At 29.9% G+C, this 22,714-nt stretch overlaps 1 long non-coding RNA gene across 1 annotated transcript in view; it reads right to left on the reverse strand.

Annotated features, from left to right (window-relative positions):
* LOC142329024 (uncharacterized) overlaps positions 1–19,688 on the reverse strand; it is a 29,836-nt gene extending 10,148 nt beyond the window's left edge. The window contains exons 1-2 of the long non-coding RNA XR_012757403.1: positions 19,553–19,688; positions 11,167–11,299 (exon numbers count right to left, since the gene is read on the reverse strand). This is a non-coding gene — a long non-coding RNA (uncharacterized LOC142329024). The remainder of the gene's footprint in view (positions 1–11,166; positions 11,300–19,552) is intronic.
* Positions 19,689–22,714: the final 3,026 nt, after the last annotated feature.

The raw sequence follows: 22,714 nt of genomic DNA on the forward strand, positions 1-22,714 counted from the left end.
TATAACGCAATTTTGAAAGGGAACTTTGCAATTCCCTGGAACAATAGCCGGTAGTTTCATGCATCTAGGTCCATTATTAGAATCATTACTTTCATAGAAAGCAAAGTGAAGTTTGAACCCGAGGTTTTTGTATTACTTGAAAATTACTAAAAGATTATCGTTAAAATAAATGTAATAATTTTTTATTATAGAAACCACCAAAGTAGAATAAATTACAGTATAATAAATTAAAATGCGCCTCGAATCTATCGGATGCTAAAAATTGATTATTTCTTAAAATATTAAAATAAATATATTCCTACACATACACAACTTTCTTAAAATAAATTACGTATTAAGGACCGGATAATCGAGTGTAACGTAGACATTAATCTCAAAGATACTGCTCCTATTTCGATGTAAATATTGAACTGTTATTTTGGTTAAAATAAGTAAAGTATATTCTTTAACCGAGTTTTTTAATTATAGAGCCTAGAATCGCTGAAGATATTCTGAAAATATTCAATGCAATACAATACAAGGTGCCACGACTCTATCGAATAATCGGATATTATAAATGAAATATGTGAAATAAAAATATTAATATGTACGTAATCGCTTTAAAAAATAAATTAAGTAACAATTACCGGATAATCGACTCTTACGTAGATATTAATTTCAAAATATATACATTTTGATTGAAATATTTAATCGTTATTTTCGTTGATGTAAATTAAACATCTTTTCAGCAAGTAAATTATTGCAACATACACTTTTAATAAAAAGCTTGGAATCACTGAAGAGGAGCTTACTTCAGTGTAATGTACTACAAGATATTACAACTATATCGGATGAAATACGATAAAAATAAATTATTTTCGTTAAATTTGTAATATATATATATATATATATATATATATACAACAATCCTAAATCCAAAATTTAAACGTGCTACGGCTAATCGTTTTTTTAGTTATGCGAGATACGTACGTACAGACGTCAAGCCGAAACTAGCCAATTTTAAATCGTGTGATCTGTCAGGAAATTTGATTAAAATTCTATAAGATAAAAAGTTCATTAAAGTTAAAATAATAATATTGAACAACTTTTTGGAATTAAAAAAAAAATGGTTATTGTCATTTTGTAGACATCCCAACACCGTAGGGGAAGACACCCGCCACACACCACCACCCATTCTTAGCCTTGATGGGCTTTAACGGGAGCATTTTTTGGATAGTATAGTTGTGACGATTTATACAATGAGAATGTCATTTTTAACCCAACCTGATTTACGTGTGGGAAAAAGGGGAAAAAGAAGAAAGGGAAATAGGGAAAAAGTGAAAAGTTACATTTTGTGAAGTTCTGTAACATTCATTTTGTTAATGTTTTATCAAACTTTCAATTGTGTATTTCCTTGAGATGTAACTGTTTTTTCTTTTACAGAATGGATGAGGGTGCGCGCGCAACGCACACGCAGTCATCGCGCACTCTGATTGGTTGACAGAATGGTGGGAATCTTAAAAAAAAATCACAATCGTCGCCTTCCGGTGCAAACGCCACGACGACCACGGTCATCCTCGAGGTACGTCCGCGACGGTCGGTCGATTCTTCAGTCGAACGCTAAACATATCCGTGCCACTCCGTCAACGCACGCACGCGAACACATGCGCACACGCCACCTCCTGGTGCACGAGCCCCGTCGGAGTCCTGGAGTGGCGGGTGGCACCTCCCGTTGCAAACGCCACGACGACCAGAAACATCCTCGAGGTACGTCTAAATTTTTATTCACACACACACACAATGACATTCAAATATATATATAAATATTGTATTGTAGGTGTGCCGTCACATACTAACAGTGGGACTATAATAATTAGAGAAAAAAAAATTTAATTCACACATACACAATCACATATATGTAATTGTAAAACGTCACAAGATGGTCGAAGTATACTAATATATATTTCATTTTTCTCCCGCGCATCTTTATACATTTTTTACGCAATATACCGGAGAGCTGCTGTAGCCGATTGGCCTAAGGCCTTAATCAGTTGCTTTAATCAAATTCGTCATGGCACATAAAGTACATAAAATTTAATAATATTTATTGTAATTTTTTTTACAATCGGAGGTTATTAATTATTAATAAACAATATATTTAAATTAAAATAAAATTCTATGTACTTTTCATTTAAAAAAATGTGTATATGTAATTTAATAGGCGTACAAGGAAGTCATGTGGTGTCCACATCAGATTTTTTAATTAAGTATTTCCAGCCGATTTGTTTCATTTTACAAATATCAGCTGATATTAGCAGAGGAAGTTAATTTTTAATTTGAAAATAATTTCAGTCGATATAATTTGTCGTTTCGTTGTTAATTATTAGTTATTTTATTGTTACCAATAATACAGCTTTGCTATTGTCTGCATTATGAATGGAAAATGCAATAAAATTATTTGTGCATCGCGTTTTATTATTAACACGATTTTTCCGTCGTTCCAAATTTGAATGCTTAAAACTAGATAACGAAGGCGTTAACAGAAAAACGGCGTTCACCACTGTTTTTCTTGTAAAATTTTAAACCGAAATCATGCATCATACGTCAACCTTCCTATTTAAAAGTTAAGTTTGATTCAATATGGCGGAAAAAATTAAAAACCCAACATAATGCAGATTTTTTAACCGGGGGTGAACCTCATTTCTTTCTCCCTCCAAAGATCTTTCAGGTATGCAGTATAAAGCAGTTTCCGTTCTTAAATATTACTCTGTATATAACACTTATAACCGCATTTCAAATGCTTTATCAATCTTGTACAGAAACTGTAATATTGATTTAAAAATGTGTGCGTGCGCGCGAACACGCTTTTTTCGAAGTACACTTTTTTTTAAGAAGGATTCGGTGATTATATATCTTCTTCGCTTCCGTCGCCCCAATTTAGCGAATACACTAGCTGCAGAGGCATGCCTATGGCACACTCTCCGCATCTAGCCCTTTCAAACGGGTTGACCTGGCGGGTGGCGCCTCGAAATTGGATTATTTGGTGTCCAAAACTGATTACCTCTTGTGTAAAAATATTTTTTTGAATGATAAATATTGATATAATGAAAGTTAAATAAGAAATTTAATTCTAGAAATTGATACTAACGAATCGGGATTTTCCCCCAGTGATCGGTACATTCAAGCGCCTTCTTTTTGGTTATAATTATTACTTTATCATTACTTTATGAACAAAAACAATCGCATAAATAAATAAAAAATATCTAAAAAAATGTTTAAAACACCACTCTTAAATTAAACGCACTAATATTAAAAAATAATTTTAGGACGGTATCTCAGAATGGATTTGACAAGCTTTGACGGTTATATGTACCATTATGTGAAAGTCATAGCTTCAAATTAAATATTTGATGTTTTTGCCGATTTTTTCTTATGCGTATTTGAACCCCCACTCTTTAGGCCTTCATCACGCATAAGAAAAAATTGTCAAAAACATCAAATTTTGATTAGGAAGCTATGACTTTCACATAATGGTACATATGACCGTTAAAGCTTGTCAAATCCATTCTGAGATACCGTCCTAAAATTATTTTTTAATGTTAGTTCGTTTAATTTAATTAAACGGTGTTTTAAAATAATTTTATTTTCCACTTTTCAGTCTTGATAAGTATATAGTTTACAGCTTCGCTAGCGCACAGGTTTGAGCGTATTCAGCGAAAGATCGGATCGGTACGTTTTACGTCGGGCGAGTGCAATCAAAACATAGGGCTAAACGAATTAATTTCCGGATAACCAAGATCCGGTCGATCAAGTGTGTACCAGATTCGTTAAACATTTAGCGCTCGACCTACCGATACTTGCGCCGTTTGAATCGTAAAAATCAGACGAACGGTTGCCGAGATATTACGGAGGCACCCCATCGCACCCCCTCCCCAATTTCCGAACGGCGCCACGGGGGCGCTTGCAAATATTAACATCTGATGGGAACCACTGGGAGCGGATGGGGTTATCGTCCAGGGGGGTTGAGAAAATTTTTCAGAGCGCTAGGACCGACCGTTTTCGAGATATTTGAAATTTTCTTCCAAAATTCGGATCCTGTTAAAAAGTACTGAATTTTTCCAAAACTTCGATATATATATATATATATATATATATATATAATATAATTAATATAACAAGTATACACCTGACCACAAAGAGACATGTACTGACGAATCGGGATTTTTCATGAAAAATGAAGTATATATTAGTATACTTTGACCATCTTGTGACGTTTTACAAATATATATATGTGTTTGTGTGTGTGTGAATAAAAATTTAGACGTATCTCGAGGATGTTTCTGGTTGTCGTGGCGTTTGCACCGGGAGGCGACGATAGCGAATTTTTTTTTTAAGATTCCCACCATTCTGTCAACCAATCAGAGTGCGCGATGACTCCGTGTGCATTGCGCGCGCACCCTCATCCATTCTGTAAAATAAAAAAAACCGTTACATTTTACGGGCAAAAACTACCACACCCAAATAAATGCATTTATGTGTTAAACACTCTCCTCACCGTTTGCGAATGTAATTCGACAACAGATGGTGAATCTGACGTCGGATTAGAAATAATGAAGATGGACAACTGAATATAAAAATAGGAAAAGATTATGGAGGTAGAAGAATTCTGTTATTTGGGAAGTAAAATTACTGAAGATGGACGAAGCAGGAGCGATATAAAATGCCGAATAGCACAGGCGAAACGAGCTTTTAGTCAGAAATGACAGTTGAGTCATTTTAGAATCTGTTGTTGTCAGGTCAAAGTGCATCAGAAATGTAAAAGGTCTCAAGTCATTGTCTATGATAGGCAGTGACCTCACTGCCGAATACGGATCAGAGCAGAGAGAAGGGTATGTTTTTATTAGAGGCTTACTAACTTTGTAAATGTGCTTCTTGATTTTTAAGTAAATCAAGACTTTAAGTAAATTGAACTGTAGGACAAAACTGTCGTTGTTGCAGTCAACACTTGTTTTGTTAGCAGGAGGATAGTATTTTTGGCGTTTAGAGACACGATCAAAAATGATTTGAGTACATCGTCTAATTGAAGTTAGATATAGGGAGAATTTTTGTGTGAAACCTTCGGTGTTAGCAAAGACCGGACCTAATATATACCATTTAATAAAAAACATCATGTCTCGAAATTAATTTATAACAAAATTCATTTTATATTTAGCAATTGTCATTGATATTAATTAACAAATTAATACCTTATTCTGTCTTAGAGAACATAATACTACCAAATTTTTTTTCTCAACTGAAAAAGTTAAGAAAAAGTTCAGAAGAAGAAAAAGTTAAGAAAAACAAAAGTTCAGTTCTGTTAATTATTATTGCAAAAAAAATTCTGTTAATTTTCGACTACATCGGCAATTCTGAAGACGTAATTTTTTTTATAAAATAATATTTTAATATGAGTAAAGGCAAAAAAAAAAAAATTGTTTTTAAATTAGTTCCTTCTTTTTATTTTAAATTTATTATATTTTAAAGTGACTATTTATTGAAAATTACTGAGAAGTTATGTCAGGAGGGATTCATTAGAAAGATTAAACAACTGTAATAACATTGACCAATCAGAAACACAGAAATGTAATTAACTTGTTTTTCAATTCTTATGTCTATTGTCTATAGTTGTTTGTTTTAACTGTGTACGGATAAGATACGTCATGAGGGAGCGCTTGAGTAGCGACTACACAACTCCGATATGATTGACCAATCAGAGACACAGAACGGGAATTCAGTTGTTTCTGAACGTCATACGCAGTAAAAGACCGTCGTATACTTTCAGTTGCGTCGTATACGTTGCTGTATGCATGTCGTTCGTGTGGAATGGAACTTTGAACAATCTACTAGAAAAGAAAACCACACAATTTAGGACATTATTTTAAGTGAGGGACATTTATTTTATTGTATGCAACATAGATTTATTATTTTTTTTAATATATCGGTTTTAAATTAAACATTTCTTTCTTAATTTACAGTTTAATGAAAAGGAAAATTTAACGTGGTTGTTTAAAGCACGTTGTTACAGTTTATTTATTGAACTACCATAATTTTGTTTTTTAATGATTTTTTTTAAAATTTAATATCTATTATATATAAATAATAATCGTACATTTTACAAAATTTGTTTATTAAAAAAAAAACAGGGTTGATGTAATCTTTTTTTTTGAAATGGATACATCAACATGGAAAAACTTTTATAAAATTAATTACTGATGAATTGTATGTAGGAACTAAAATTAATTTTATTGAACAAAATGCTATAAAATGTATTAATATTTTCAATAATTTTATAGGAATTGCCTATTTTTATATTGCATCTGGATAGACATGTTTTATCTTGCGCTTCACTACCTTTGTCTACTGAAAATAAGTACAAATACGTTAGTACAATGAATATCTCCCATGAAATATCAAATTTTAAAGTTTGATGTGTCGAATACTTTAATTATAATTGCTGAAACAGGAAATATTTTTTTGAAACTGTATTAAGAGAATAGAAAAAACAATGTGCAGTTATATCATATTTAAAATATAGTTATTCCTTTTTATTTTTTTCAGATCATAATTGTGTTATCCTCCCCACTAGAACAATCAGAATCTTCTTTCATACAAAATCATTGAACTAACTCTTATTGGACATCCACACATTTTCACATCTATGTTGTTTAATTTCTTTTTTCTGTAATTCTCTAGAAAATTCTAGAAATAAAAGCCAATTATCACTTCTACAAATATTTTCCATTATTGAAGATATATTCTTCATTTATTTCTCAAAAGTTTATAATAATAAGAAATTATCTTTTATTTATTAAAGTTAATTTAAAATTTATTTTTGTTTCCTATGTTTCAAAATTTTTCCTGGACGTCAGTTGTAGTTAACTGCATTCATTTCTGGTTCTCTCAATTGTAACCTGATAAAGAAATCTTTTGTAAAGCTGTTGTATTGTGTAATCAACCAATCCTGTTTCAAATTTTTTGCCTAAATTTATTTTAATGTTGTTCAGTTCACTGATAAATACCAACAGAATATTCTAATTCAAATAAAACTTGTTCTAATCCATTTTATATTTTCATTTGATCCATTACCATGTTTAGTGAATTGCCAACCAGCACACAAATTTCTGAATACTGTAATACAATCAAAAAAGTTTAATCATATTTTTTAATTATTTTCAAGCAGGTGCAAAATTTTTTTTCTGATTTTATAGGAGACTAGGTAGAAATAAAAATAAGGGCATAATTTTTTTAATTACTCATTTTTCTTCTAAATGAATTATAGTCTACGCTTTAATATATTTTTTATGTAATTCTTAACTTTGTTAGGTTAGGTACTTTGGTGGTTAGGGTACTGATGTCATATACCTCCCTTGTCGCTACATTCATATAAAAAAGTTAGCCAATTATTTCAAATAATTTCTTCATTGAAATCGTTTACAATTTTTTACTCTGCTTTTACTTTTCAGTTACGATTATTTTACTGAATTTATTTAATTATGTATAGCCGTTTGTAAAACTTCATACAGGAAGAAAAATACAATCCCATTTTATATTCATGCCTTTAAGCAAGTAGTCAAATGACCATATACTGTGAAGGTTCCATATATTTTCATAATAACAAGTAGTACACTGTAATTTTGTTCTTTATATGAATTTTTAATGGTTTTTTAATGTAATTTAAATAATACAATTTTTAATAAAATATTAATAAGCATTATTTTCCTAACCTTTTAATTAAATATTTAACTTTAACCTCTTTGGAGAGAGATAAATGTTTTTACTATGCATATTTCATATACAAATTATGTTAACGTGGTTTTGTTGGCTCATACACAGTTATTTTATGATATACATAAAATAATTAGGTAGTTTGTAATCGCATGTACTTGTTATGTGGCTAGTAATTTCATGCATTTTTATGTAGCTTGTAATTGCATGTTTTTTTTATGTAGCTTAGATACACAACTAACTGTTTTATAATAAAAAATTGTTTTACTAACATTAACTTACTAACATTAATTATACTAATTTAAGATTTGTTGATGGGTATTTTATGTATATCATTCATTCTGCTATATTTGAGTTGAATATCTAAATTTAAATATAATATAAATCGATTTTCAAGTATTAAATTAGAACTGTGTCTTCAAAGAGGTTAAACTATAATTGATTTTAAGAAACCACTTAACAGGCTGTTTATACAATTTCTGCTGTTTTCATTAAATTTATTATTTTTACTACAATTTTTTTTTAAATAAGCAGAATTTTTTGATTTGCTAATTCATAGTAATGGCTTTTTTCAATTGTATTTGATCTGTTTATGTAAAACAGTCTTGCATCTTATTTTCTTTGTGAATTCACTTTTATTTTATAATTACACTAAGTAAATAACCATATTTAACAACAAAATTAATTCTAAAATGTCCCTTTGATTATCTACATATAAACAAATTTATGAATATAACACATCAGATTTTTTAGCTTTCATTTGAAAAGATCTTCTATCTAACCATAACCATCTAATGATACATAAATCTGTTTTTGACACCATCAAACAGTATTTGAAAGTATACTGGTCTTCTGTAGAGAACAATCAAGGAACTATTACAGTATATCCGTCAGGAATCATTTCAGTTGTATTTAAAAGGCCCATCACTATTACCGTTGATAATTTTTACAGGAATGTTAAACCTAAAAATACTCTAAATTAAACCTTTCGTATGAGCAAACTATATATATAAACCCCCTGGTTTTAGTCTTCTACAGTATATGCCATATCTTGCCTGGTGGTTATCCACTGAAATTATTAGTTTATTTCTATAAATGTATATTTTTTATAAACCATTTTCCAAAACCATGTAAAACTGAAATCGAGCACATTCTCTTTTCTTATAAGAGATTAGAATTTGTGATTTAATTGGTACCCGTCACCTGTTATTAATCATTTTGCACCTCCCACTGTTCACGTATAAAATTTGATTGTAATTATATTTCATATAGTTGATGAAAAAAGACTTCCCTATGGATTACTGAATAATAAGATTTAGTTTTTTTCTGTAATTCTACAGATAAAGGGAACTTCAATATTACATTTAGTATATGCATTATTTAATACCGCCTTTTCACTTGGATTGTCATCAATCACAACTTCGATCCATTTGCTATTCATTAGTAACTTTACCTTTTTTTCTGTAATATAAATTATAGACTTTTGTTTTTCTTAATTCCAACTGGGATTGGCCATATTATGCTGTGAAAATGCCTTCTTAAGAGAATCTTAAAAGGGGTAATTAAGAGGTCTGGATGGTAATGCATACATCTGCACAAGTGCAAAGGGAAAAAAAGAAATATGGAAAATAAAGTAAATTCATTATGATTAAAAACTCTCAGAGTAATTTATTTCTTTGAAAAATCTTCTATTTTAATATTGAAAATAATAGAAAAATCCCATAAGTTATATTTCTTCAAATCAATAACATTTTTCTGTTTCGTTTTTAGAAATACAGTTTCAAATTAAGTAATTGTAAAAATACACATATTAGAGTATTATTATACAGATAGCAAATTTGCAGATATACTTTGGCACAGTTCAGGGTATATTATTTTAGATTGTTACTCAACAGCTAGCAAATCTGATATACTCTGACAGTTCAGGGTGTATTATTTTAGTTCTTGCTTCACACTAAGCAAATCTTATATGCTGTGACAGTTCTGGGTATATTATTTCAACTTTTTCCTTAACTGGTAGGAGATTCGATTTGCTCTTGCACAGTTCAGGGTGTTTTATTCACATCATAGCTTATTAGGTACCAAATATGAAACAATTATTTTTAATTATAATTCTTGATTACATATTGACAATGTAAATATCTATGTTGTATGCAATGAATAGTTCTCGTGATTTTTGGGTACATAAAGCATTCGTACCGCGTCGCGACTGTATTTCATCATCCCGATATCGTTCATCGGGTTTCGGTTTGGGGGGTGCTGTGTATATAAATGTGTCTACATATTGGGGGGTGATATATAAATATGCTAATGTTAGAAATAGTTTATTCATATAATATTTATAGTTATTCTATGTTTGTTATGTTTCTTTGTCTTTTCAGCTCATCACTTCACTTCACTACCAGTGGCTGAAGTCCTCCCTATAAATCAATTTACATTTTTTTTTTTTTTAGTATTACATCATGTAAAAATTCCTTTTGTAGTTTAAATTGCTTTATATAATTTTATTTGAAATATTAATGAGTAGGTTTTTAAAATGATCTTTTTTACAAATTTTTTAAATTTTATTCATTTCATTGACAAAATTAATCATTTAAATAAGTATTACTTATTTTTTTAAATTTTTGAACTTAAGTAAAGATGTAGAGGCAATTTCTTAATTAACTGTAGCTTTTAAATCTGGTTCACGTAGGATATAATATATATTTATTTATATATATATATATATATATATATATATATATATATATATATATATATATATATATATTTTATATTTATTATATTACATAAGCTTTTTCTTAAATTTTTTTGGTAGGTGTTAATCAAATTAAGGTTAGAGCATATTTATACCTAATTACAATTTTAAGAATTTTTTATTTTATTTGAAGTATTTTAAATTTTGAATACCCCTTTGCTTTCCCCAATCAGCATTCAGCCAGCCACCTGCTTCAAAGAAGATGCATGCTTGCATGTTAGTTTAATTTTTTCAAACCAGGGTCAGTTGATTTTAGAGGTGCCATAATAAATTATTTCATTTTATTTGCTAATTTTTTTATTAAAAAAATTAACTTGCTTGCAAAATTTACCAATTTTTTGTGGTAAATACTAAGTAGAATGATTATTTGAAAAAAAATCCATCTAGCATAACACAGTAATTCAAATTACTTCAAAATTTAATTATTTTTATATGTAATATATTTGCCTTGCATATTAAAAAGGCATGAACTGATTCTGGTTTTTAGTGTGTAATTATTTTATATTTTAGATATTTTTAAATTGTTGGGGAAATAAGTGATTGGTGTAAATAAAGTGTGAAATTGAAGTGCAATCAAGATCAAAGTGTGAAATTAACGTTATCTTCCTCACTACAAAAATTTACAAACTATAAATAAAAATGAGACTTGAAATAATGCAGATTACCAGGTTATATTCAACATCTCGTCAACTTTTCACTTCCTCCTGCATCCTATATCTTCAGAGTACCAGATCAATCGATTCTTTCAGCTGCTCGATGGATTTGATCCTTGGATTAGCCGTGGTGCTGAATGTAAAGCTGTGTAGCCAAATGGTAAAATATTAAGGTACCACTAATTCTTTACTACATCATATATATTTCACAATAATACTAGTATTTATTAAAAGACTCCATCCATTTATATAATGTTTAGCTTCAGTTAGAGCAACCAAGTAATGGAGCTACTCACTCTGTGGCTTCAACCAGCCACTATCACTTATCTTGTACCATGGGCCAGGGCCAGGGTCAGAGCTTTACCCCACTCGGTCTAGTCTAGTGGTTAACTCATCATTGCAAATCAAATGATATCAAAGTCGAAAGTTCTAAGGTTTATATCCTAGTAAAGACTTTTAAATGGATTTGAATACTAGATTGTGGATATCAGTGTTCTTTCATGGTAGGGTTTCAATTAACCACACATTTCAGGAATGGTCGACCTGAGACTGAACAAAACTACACTTAATTTGCATTCATACATATCATCATCCTCAGAAGTAATACCTTATGCTGGTTCGAGGCTAAACAGAAAAAGAGAGGATCAGGGCAATGTTTTAGACCCCAGTTTATATCATAGATAGGTAACTTTCTCTTTTGATACTGCAGTTACTTTTATTTCAAACTTTTTTAATAATTTTATGTAGATCTGGCATTAAATGTTGTACGAAACACAGAAATTTTGTGTGACAAATTACAATATAAATGCAATAAAGGAAACATAAGTATAATAAAGAGCAGAAACTTTGTATACATATCAACAAATGCCAGTATCTGGTCAATGGCTAATTTGTTTCTGATTTCTGATATATATATTTAATTTGAAATATAAACCACCAAAACACACATTTAGATAAGTTAAACTTGCCATATTAATTTACACTGATTGTTTTTCACAGTACCTTGCATCTTCAGTTTGTATTAAATTCTATTTTTATTACATTAGAACTTATTCTTTTTAATGAGTTCTCTTTTTTAACATAAATTATAATGTTATCTATTGTGACATTTTAAATGATATTATGAACATAAATGTAGTTGTGAAAATATTTGTAATTAAAAAAAAATACAAATCAATTAAAAAGAATAAGTTATAATTTAATACAAACTGAAGGTGCAAGGTACTGACTGCACAAACCGGTTATTGGAAATAAATAAGGTAAGTATAACTAATCTAATTACTGTGTTTAGGTGGTTTATATTTCATATAATGTTAAATTTTATAATATATATATATATATATATATATATATACATACAAATTTTATGAATTTTGTTAGTTACTGCAATGAAACTTCATAAGATTATCTTAATTTGTTGTCTTATATTTCAAGAAGACTGTTATTCATATTTTAAACCTTTCTTATAATATTTTGAGTATTTATCAGTTAACAGTATACAGTAACAGATTTTGAGAGATTTCATCGTGTAAAATGAATGAAATAAGAATCAAACTATTGTCGTGACAGTCATCTTCACTTAGATATCCCCAAACTTTTAATTATATTTGAATTTTATCTACAGTTACAGATCGAGAACGGGTTTTGATAGATGAAACAAAGCGATATCTTCATTTAACATATTATTTTAATAGAAGATATATTGAAAATTTAGAAGTGGTTTCACGAGTTTTTTCTTTTTTGACATGGAAATTCTGTTTAGTCCTTTATTGTTTTGCTTGCTTTGGCAATGAATGACCTGACAGCGGTTTGAAAATTTAATGAAACCATGCTCGCACCTCTTTGTCAAAACTTGTTGTAGAATATACTTACAAAGTAGATGGTATATAAATAAATATTTCATGAATTTTAAATACCAGAGCAATCAAAGCAAGTGGAAACCTATATAAAATTGTAAAAATAATAAGAAAATAAATGATGCAGTTCATTCTACAAAAAAATTAAGTATGATCTAAAAAAAAATATAAAAATTAGTAAAAGGATCAGGTGGTATACCGAACCGACATCCTGTATCGATTTTTGTTACCATTCAACATTATTCCTAGGTGAAAATTTTAGCTCGGCCAAATAGGTCCATATAACACACATTCCTGGATGCGATATAGATCTGTTACCATCTATATCAGTGAACCTTAATTCAGAATAATATTTTGCTTCTATTCTTGGTAAAAGCGCTCTGATCTTGTACGACAGGAATCCCTGCTCCCTTAAAAGAGGCTTAGAATTTCTTTGAGCGAGTTGTCTTGTTTAGCTATCCTTTTGTGGATTACTCCTTTCTAACCTCCACTTTTTCCTTTATTTTCTTCTACTTTGATCTATTAAAATTGTGCTTTTCAATGATTTCTCACTGGATATCTAACGATGTTGGGGATGTAAAAAATTCAGTGTTCTAGGTATCAATCTAGTCTGGAGGAGGGTACAGCTTTTCTTATGTACCTAGCTGGCTAGCGATTCTATTTCTGTAAAAAATCTCTATATAAATAGTTCTACCTCAGGCTAAATATTTATGGAGTAAAAATGGACCTCCTAATCATTGCTAATAAATATTTTTGTTAGAAAAAGGTCAATGCTATCATAAATGAAATGAATTTTAATAACTAAAATAAAACTAATTTCACAACCGCTAATTGAATTTGTCTTATTTTCTTTTGTTTCAGGTAACTCAACGGTTCATTTAATATTCTAAGGGAGAGCTGCCATGTAAGTGGCCCTCCTTACATTGTTGTACTCCCTTTTACTGTAGAATAATTTTCTATTAAAGGTACTTACTTTTGTTATTATTGTTTAATATTATAAATTTGCATGTTAAAAATAAGTTGTTTAGCTTTTAAGTTGATGGTATAATATTCTGATAAAATCGAGGTAGGTCCCAAGTCCCGGTAGGGTCCCCTGATAGGAACTTTCCTGTAGGAATTTTTTATATGTACTTTTGTGTGTTTTTGTTTCAGGTTCAACATAAATTTTACATTTTGTTATTATTGTTTATATTATAAATTTGGATGTTAAAAATAAGTTGTTTAGCTTTTAAGTTGATGGTATAATATTCTGATAAAATCGAGGTAGGTCCCAAGTCCCGGTAGGGTCCCCTGATAGGAACTTTCCTGTAGGAATTTTTTATATGTACTTTTGTGTGTTTTTGTTTCAGGTTCAACATAAATTTTACATTTTGTTATTATTGTTTATATTATAAATTTGCATGTTAAAAATAAGTTGTTTAGCTTTTAAGTTGATGGTATAATATTCTGATAAAATCGAGGTAGGTCCCAAGTCCCGGTAGGGTCCCCTGATAGGAACTTTCCTGTAGGAATTTTTTATATGTACTTTTGTGTGTTTTTGTTTCAGGTTCAACATAAATTTTACATTTTGTTATTATTGTTTATATTATAAATTTGCATTTTAAAAATAAGTTGTTTAGCTTTTAAGTTGATAGTATAATATTCTGATAAAATCGAGGTAGGTCCCAAGTCCCGGTAGGGTCCCCTGATAGGAACTTTCCTGTAGGAATTTTTTATATGTACTTTTGTGTGTTTTTGTTTCAGGTTCAACATAAATTTTACATTTTGTTATTATTGTTTATATTATAAATTTGCATTTTAAAAATAAGTTGTTTAGCTTTTAAGTTGATAGTATAATATTCTGATAAAATCGAGGTAGGTCCCAAGTCCCGGTAGGGTCCCCTGATAGGAACTTTCCTGTAGGCATTTTTTATGTGTACTTTTGTGATGTTTCTGTTTCAGGTTCAACATAAATATTATATTAGAATTACTTGGACAAGTAGTGTAAATTAAGTTTTATGAAAATAGATATAAAATTTTGTATATGCTGTGTATGTTTTTTCAGGTTCAACGTAGATATTACTTTATTATTACTAGGTTAAGTTGTGTCTGCGATCCCAATCCCTAATAGGGTCCCAGTAGGTTTCCCCATTGATAGGATATGATTTTTTCAATGTTTTTGTGTTGCATGGGAACCATGTTCATGCCTTGTGGTTAGGTCCAGTTCCTATGTCATAAAGGGGGAGGTTTTTTAGTCGGTGAGAGCCCGACACTACCTCTGTTGCGGACGCAGAGGGTGGCTGGTAGAGCTTTTTCCTCCTCCTACGCAAAAAAAAAAAAAAAAAAAAAAAAAATTAACAGATCATATTATGTACATTACTAATCTTTTTGCCAAGTGATTTTGAGTTTTAGGTGCTGTACAATGGGAGTATTTTAATTCACGAAAGCTGTGGCAAAAAAAAAAATGGTTACCGATTCTCAAATGTAATATTGAAAGTGGAAATTGATTTTGGAAGATAAAGAAAATTTTAATTAAAGTGACTATCAACCGTAGTTTCAAATATGGATTGAATAAAAAGTAAGTACCGTAAATGTCTAATAGAATTTTTAAAACTCAGCAAAATCTCATTAAAAAAAAATTATGTATATCTAGAATTGTACATGATGATTTTAACAAATTTTAGGTGCTGAATTCAAAACTTATAAAATTTTGTGTAATACATCGAATTTTTAGATACATACGATTTATTTACCAATAAATGCATAATCAGTGTGATAATATTTCAAAAAAGTATTGTCAAATATTAATATTTCAAATATTAATTGCAATAAATCATATCCTCATTTTCCTGTTTAGCCTCTGGGAATCATCTTCAGGTATTACTTCAGCGGATGATGAGAAGTATTAGTGTAAATGAAGTGTAGTCTTGTACAGTCTCAGGTCAACCGTTACTGAGATGTGAGGTTAATTGAAACCCAACCATCAAAGAGCACCGGTATCCACGATCTAGTATTGAAATCCGTGTAAAAATAACTGAAACTCTGGCTTGAACCTCTCAAATTCTAAATCAAAGCTTGCCAAATCCATTCTGATATCGTCAAACATTTCTTTTACATATTTTTTATTTATTTAAGCAATTGTTTTTTTTTCATATAGTAATGAACTATGGATACTACCAGGACTAAGGCGATTAGTCCAGCATATGGTCTTTTCAGAATGTTTTTTCGTAATTGCTTGCTCTTGGGTACACTATTCAGCAGCCGCTAAGAGGTGCGAAATGTGACATGAGGACAATCGGGCTTCCGGCTGCTCGTATCTCACTGCGTACCGTTATCACATTTAAGGCTTGTCTGACAAGGAATTAGATGTCAGAGCTAAGTAGATAGATTGGTTTAGCTTATTCTAATTAGTTAGGGATGCACTGGCGAAGAGGTCGGTTTTATAATCTGAAGAGTCTTATGGGAAAACTCAGGTGAGTTAGAAATGAAGAGGATGTCGGGAGGGGAGTAGAGGATGTAGCATAATTTCAGTAACAATGTGAACAGTTGTAGGAATTCTTGAAGGCAGTCAAAGCGCCTCTCCAGCGGTTCGCAGACGAGTGATATCAAGGCTTAATGAGTTTAGGAAAATGTTCTCTGCTTTGTCGAACGGATTTAAGAAGCTTGCCTCTAAACCAACTGAAGTCAAAGCAAAAACTCAACGCTGCCTGTAAGGCAGCGAGAGGTCAGCTTTGAAGAAATTCAACAAATTTCTTCATAACAAAAAGCATAATGATAAATTTTATAATTTATTTGTGGATTGAATTATGTGTGAACTGTATATCATTAAACAAAAAATTATGCTAATATAACTTGTAGACTTGTTTGTTACTTATTTTTAATAATTTATTACTAACTAAACTGGTTTTCTTTTTCAGCAATGTCAGATGGAGGACTTTTATCCCAGAATTTAATCGTGAATAGAATCTTCATTTTCATCAAATTAGATTGGAAAGGAAACTGTAACCTGTGAGTTTTCAATTTAATTATTACAATATATAAAATGTGCAATACAATAAGTAAAAAATTAATGCAGAAAAGTGGTAACATCAACATACATTTAAAAGTGTCCAGCAGCTCTTAGGAATGGGAAGACATTTGTAACAAAAGATTAGAAGGGATCTAAGTAAAAAAAATTCCATAGATATTTTAAGTTCAGAGAAAACATTTAAAAGGATTAGGAAAACTTGCGACTTTGTTTATAATATTTAAAGGCTTAGCTCTATATTATAGCTTATGAGAAATTAAATTATTCACTAAAAATTTCTTTACCTGCATCTGCATGTAGTTCCGCCTTAATTTAGTTTAAAATTATATTTTAATAAATGATGTAATTTTGTCATAATAAAATTCTTAACAGTTAAGCCAAAAAATGTAATTTTAATAGAACATATGAGATGAAGAGGTAATAATGATTTGAAAATTAACATAATCATCACAGTTTACTTATTAACTAGTAAAGAAAAATTCTATTTTAAACCAAACTTTTGGCATTTTACAATGTTGTTCAGGAGAGGTACAGTGGTGGAAAAGTATCAAACCATAGTTTCTAATAAAAATGAACTCACCTTCCAGCTGCTGTTGATGTAGCCTATCATTGATAAATGTGTCACTTCCAATCAATTCTCGGCAATATCTTATAAAATACACTTTCATGATTTATTATGCCTTCAAATCTAACACTTGTCTCAAAGATCATTCTGTTATTATGTAGCATTAATTTGTTCTTAGTATATTAAATTCTTAATTTTACAAATTTATTATTTTTCATTTTACCTTCAAATAACTTTTGTGAACAAAAAAAAAAACAAAAACACAAAAAAAATGGGGATGTGGTGGTTGTAACTTTTAAAATATTGTTACCATAAGTTTATATGTAAATTACAGTATAATACTATTGCAAACAATAATTCCATTTTAGAATTTAATTTAATCTTCACTGTAGTTATTCTCTCTTTTTAGAGCTTAATTTATTACAAAATTAAGTTTTATTTGTCACACAACTACTAGTATATCAGAAAATGTAATAACTATATCAAATATTATCAAGATACCTCAAAACTTACTGAGAATTAGATTTAAAAAAAAACAAAAATGGGATAGGTAATATAGATAAATACATAGAACTTTTGATGGTAATAAATGAACTTTTATTCTGTTTTTCATATACTGAATCGCTTCTTAAAGTATGTTCTGCATTACCTATCCAAATGCTACTTGATCAGAGTAAGATGTGTATTATTACGTACTTAAAATATCATACTCAAATGCGTGATAACTAAAAGAAAGTTGCCAGCTTAACAGTAAGTGCACCATTATATTGATAAGGTAATCTAATTTTTATATTTCCATTAGCAAACACTTCTAACAAGACGTAGCCATTTCTCAATTAAGGAAAATATTTTAAATTCTTTAAGATAAAGCTAAATTTGTTTTTCAGTTTTCTGCAATATTTATAAAACATTTATTTATACCGATAAAATAATTTAGTAGCTGTGGTATCAGTATCAGAGGAGAAACTTGCTTTTTTAAGTTATACCACACAAATTGTGAAATAATAGAAATTTCATTATTATTTATTAAATACACAAGTAAATTTAGGTCCTCGCTTCAAGATGTGGAATGCGGAATGCCTCAAGGAAAAATTTTTTGTTTCCTTTAAAATCTAGAGCCGTTCATTACAACTCTTTTCACAGATGATACAACTGTATCTATTCCTAAGGATAGTTTTTAAAATGGAATTAAAAATTGCACAATTGCAGCTTTAAAAAATTATTCACTGGGTGGATTGTAACTTAGAATATGTATAAAACAGTCACATTGTGATTCTCGGGTAGACATAGTGTTGCATGGCCAGAATTCCATTACTGATATTGATCGTATTTTTGTTGTCCGCAAAGCAAAACCTCTGGGTTTTTTATTTTATAAATTCTTGTGGGATGATCAAACTGATTTTGTTTGTAACAAAACTGACTGAACCGTTTTACTCTGAACAAGCATCTTTATAAAACACTAACTGTGTAATCGTTATTGAATATTTATTATGCCTAAATATTTTCTCGTATAATGTGTAATGTCCAATTTTTGGGCTTTTTAAAAACATTAGCTTTTAACAGAGAAAAAATGGGCTATCAGATCATTACTGATGGATACTTTATGAAAAGGTAACTGTATAATCAGTTACTCATCAATTTATTTTACAATTAACAGATTTAGTTTTACAGAAACAATATTGTTCTATTGATGAATTAAAAAAAAAGACAATTATATGATTTATCTGCGACCACTTCTACACGTATAGATATTTGTATATGCTCAAAATTTTTTTCAATAGCGATTTATTTACTGTTTTTATTTTGTAGTAATATTTCATAATTAATTTATTTACCTTAATGTCATTAGATGTGTTTGATACACATCTACTTAGTTTTTCAAATTTTATAATTTTTTCCGATCAGAAAAACAAATTATAAAAATAAAGTAGCAAGTTAGGTTAAATAATTTGTTATAAAAATCTACCTTACCAACAGTTTATATTATATCCCAAACGCTTTGGGTCATTTGACCATCCACAGTAGAGAGATTTTTTGTAATTTAAAACATTAAAATTAAAAACGTAAGTAAAAAATGATATATTAACTAAACAGGTCTTCTTGGCAGTACAGAGATAATCAAGTTAGACAACTTGATAATGATTAATTTGAATAGGAAATCATTTTCAAATTTGATATCTTCCTTTATTAATTTATTGTTAAAACAATATATATATAATTTTTTTTTGAGATTCCTGGTTTTACAAAATTTTTGGAAAATCTAATATGTAAATAAAATTATCCAGGCTGTAATTATGTTTATTTTATAAAATGTGTTTAGCATAAATGGATTTATCAAAACATAGCCTTTCTTTATACTGTTAATATGTTGTTCAGCTCTAATAGAAAAAACCGTTGGTCATAATATTATATTGTAGACGGCAGTTTACACGTTTTGAACTATACCCATCTTGTCTAAGATATTTATTTCATTATTTTAGTAAAATTGCTATTGTGTATAAAATTTATATGTTTTTAAAAACTTAACCAGTTTATAATAAATATTCAAAAACAAACCCGCCAGTTTCAAAACATTTCTGGGCTCGCTTCTGTACTGCTTTTGTTGCTGTTTTTAGTTCTTCAGGACTGTCCATAAGTTTCTCTGTAGCATCCATAATGCGAACAGTTAATTCCTCGTGAGAATGTATTTTTGTTTTATATAATATATTTTTCACTTGTACCCAGATGCAAAAATCTAGAAGGTGTTATATCAAGTGTTCTTGGTGCCCAGAAAGGTTGACCTCCATGACTGATCCATTTCTCAGTGAAATGATTGATACATTATCCATTAGGTTTGTTTATTTTATAATCTTTTTTTTTAATGCAAGTATTTGAATGAGTATTTATATATTTTTGCAGATTTCATCACATGTAGGGTCATCAAGACAGAGGAAGTACAACACTTATAATTTAAGATCTCATCATATGATCATCGGGTTCAGAAATTAAGGAGCCAAATCGTCCAATAACATCCATTTAGTTGTTTCATATGGCAGTCATAAACTTCATCAAATTATAATTATTTTATTACCTTTATCGATTTGTAAATATCAAAGGTCTTAATGATTAACTAAAAATCTATTTACACAGTATTTAATGTAAAAACAATTTACAAATTAAAAAAAGATGTATTAATCTAAAAATATAGTAAATTCATGTGTGTCATGTTACAATAATATTATTTATATTTAAATTTTGATTCTTTTGAATACTGTTGATCTATTGAAAATCACTTCTTTAGATTTGATGGATGTTCAAATCCACTGAAATTGATGAGACATACTTAAAGACTTGCTAGAATAGACTACATTCCAAATACTATCAATTAGAGATTTTATAACTGAGATTTACCATTTTCAAAAATATCAAAAGGTTCAAAATTTTCAAAAGGTTCCGTACATTAAGTTAAATGAATTTTTATTCAAGTGACAGGCTGTGCTATTATCTATATGTTTTATGTATTACAGAGATCATGATCATAAACTTTGAACAGAGTTGAACATTTTGAGGTTGTAGTAGAAGAATATACCTTCAAACTGATTTCATAATCGACCATAGTCGTCTATGTAATTCTTTCATCCAAGAGTTAACTGTAATCCAGGTAAAATTCAAATTCTCAATTATGGAAGATTTTGTACAATTGTGCTTAGGAAGTCGGGTTGATTACATTAGAAAGCTAAATTTTATAATGGCTGTGCCATTATATTGATTGATATTACTGTGAAGTCAACTAACAAACTTTAAAAATTAAAAGCATCAAGTACCATAAAACAATAAAAATAAATGAAGTACAGTCAAACTAAAAGGGAATGATGTGAAGTTGAATGATGCCAAATTAAGTAGGAACAAGTTTACAAGTTATTACAAAAGTAGATTCTGTAGAAAGCCAAACAAACAAATTTAAAAGATAGAAATAATAAAGTCAATAGAGCTGATATATTAAAAGGAATGTGGAAGAGAAAGGATGCAGTAAACTGTATCAAGTTTACTGCATCTTCCGGCTAAGGAAGATTAATTGAAAGATACTGAGATAGATATAGGAATGACAATATTAAAGGAAACAGGTGTAACCAAAAGTAAGCGAAAATTTAGAGAAAACAAAGCTGAAATGAAATAGCAAAAGTGCATACGACAGCGTTTAGGGTGGAAGAAACATAGCAACAGAGTGTAAAGTTATAATGCTGGTAGAGGAAATGAACAGATTTTGAAATATCAAAATTTGATTAAGCATCGAGAGACTTGAACAAGCAGCAAGAACTGAAATGTACAGTCACAGTAACTATATTGTGTATGCAAAAGACATGAGACCTGTGTTGACTGTAAGATGAGGCTGATGAAGCACCATAAAGCATTTCAATAAAGTGTTTTTTTTTTTTATATATAAAAGTAAAGAAACTCCTGGTTTCTTGTTCTTTGTACAAGAAACCAGGAGCATCAGGATGTATAACAGTTTTAATGATTAGATATTGTAAATACCTAATTCCTCCTCTATGAATCATGAGACCTTGCCGTTGGTGAGGGGGCTTGAGTGCTCAGGGATACAGAGTAGCTGGACCGAAGGTGCAACCATATCGGAGAGGTATCTGTTGAGAGCCAGACTAAGGAATGATTCCTGAAAGATGGCAGCAGCTCTTTCAGTAGTTGTTAGGGGCGTGAGTCAGGACGACTTAAACGGCCGTATCAACATCACTCAGTCCTCTGAGTACTGCGCAGCTGAAAGCAATGGAAAACTACAGCTGCTTTTTTTCCAAGAAAATGTGGCTCTCTGCATTTTCACATAGCAATAATGGAGGCGCCTTCCTTGGTAAAATATTCCGGAGGTAAAATAGTCCCCCGTTCGGATCTCCGGGTGGGGACTACTAAGGAAGGGGTCACCAGAAAATTAAAAAATAACATTCTACGAGTCGGAGCGTGGAATGTTAGAAGCTTAAAAAAGGTTGGTAGGCTAGAAAATTTAAAAAGGGAAATGGGTAGGACAAATGTGGATATAGTAGGAATTAGTGAGGTTCGGTGGGAAGAGGAAGGCGACTTTTGGTCAGGTGATTTTAGAGTAATTAACTCAGCGTCAAATAATGGGCAGGCAGGAGTAGGTTT

This window comes from Lycorma delicatula, chromosome 8 (assembly GCF_047948215.1).
Source record: "Lycorma delicatula isolate Av1 chromosome 8, ASM4794821v1, whole genome shotgun sequence".
NCBI lineage: Eukaryota > Metazoa > Arthropoda > Insecta > Hemiptera > Fulgoridae > Lycorma > Lycorma delicatula.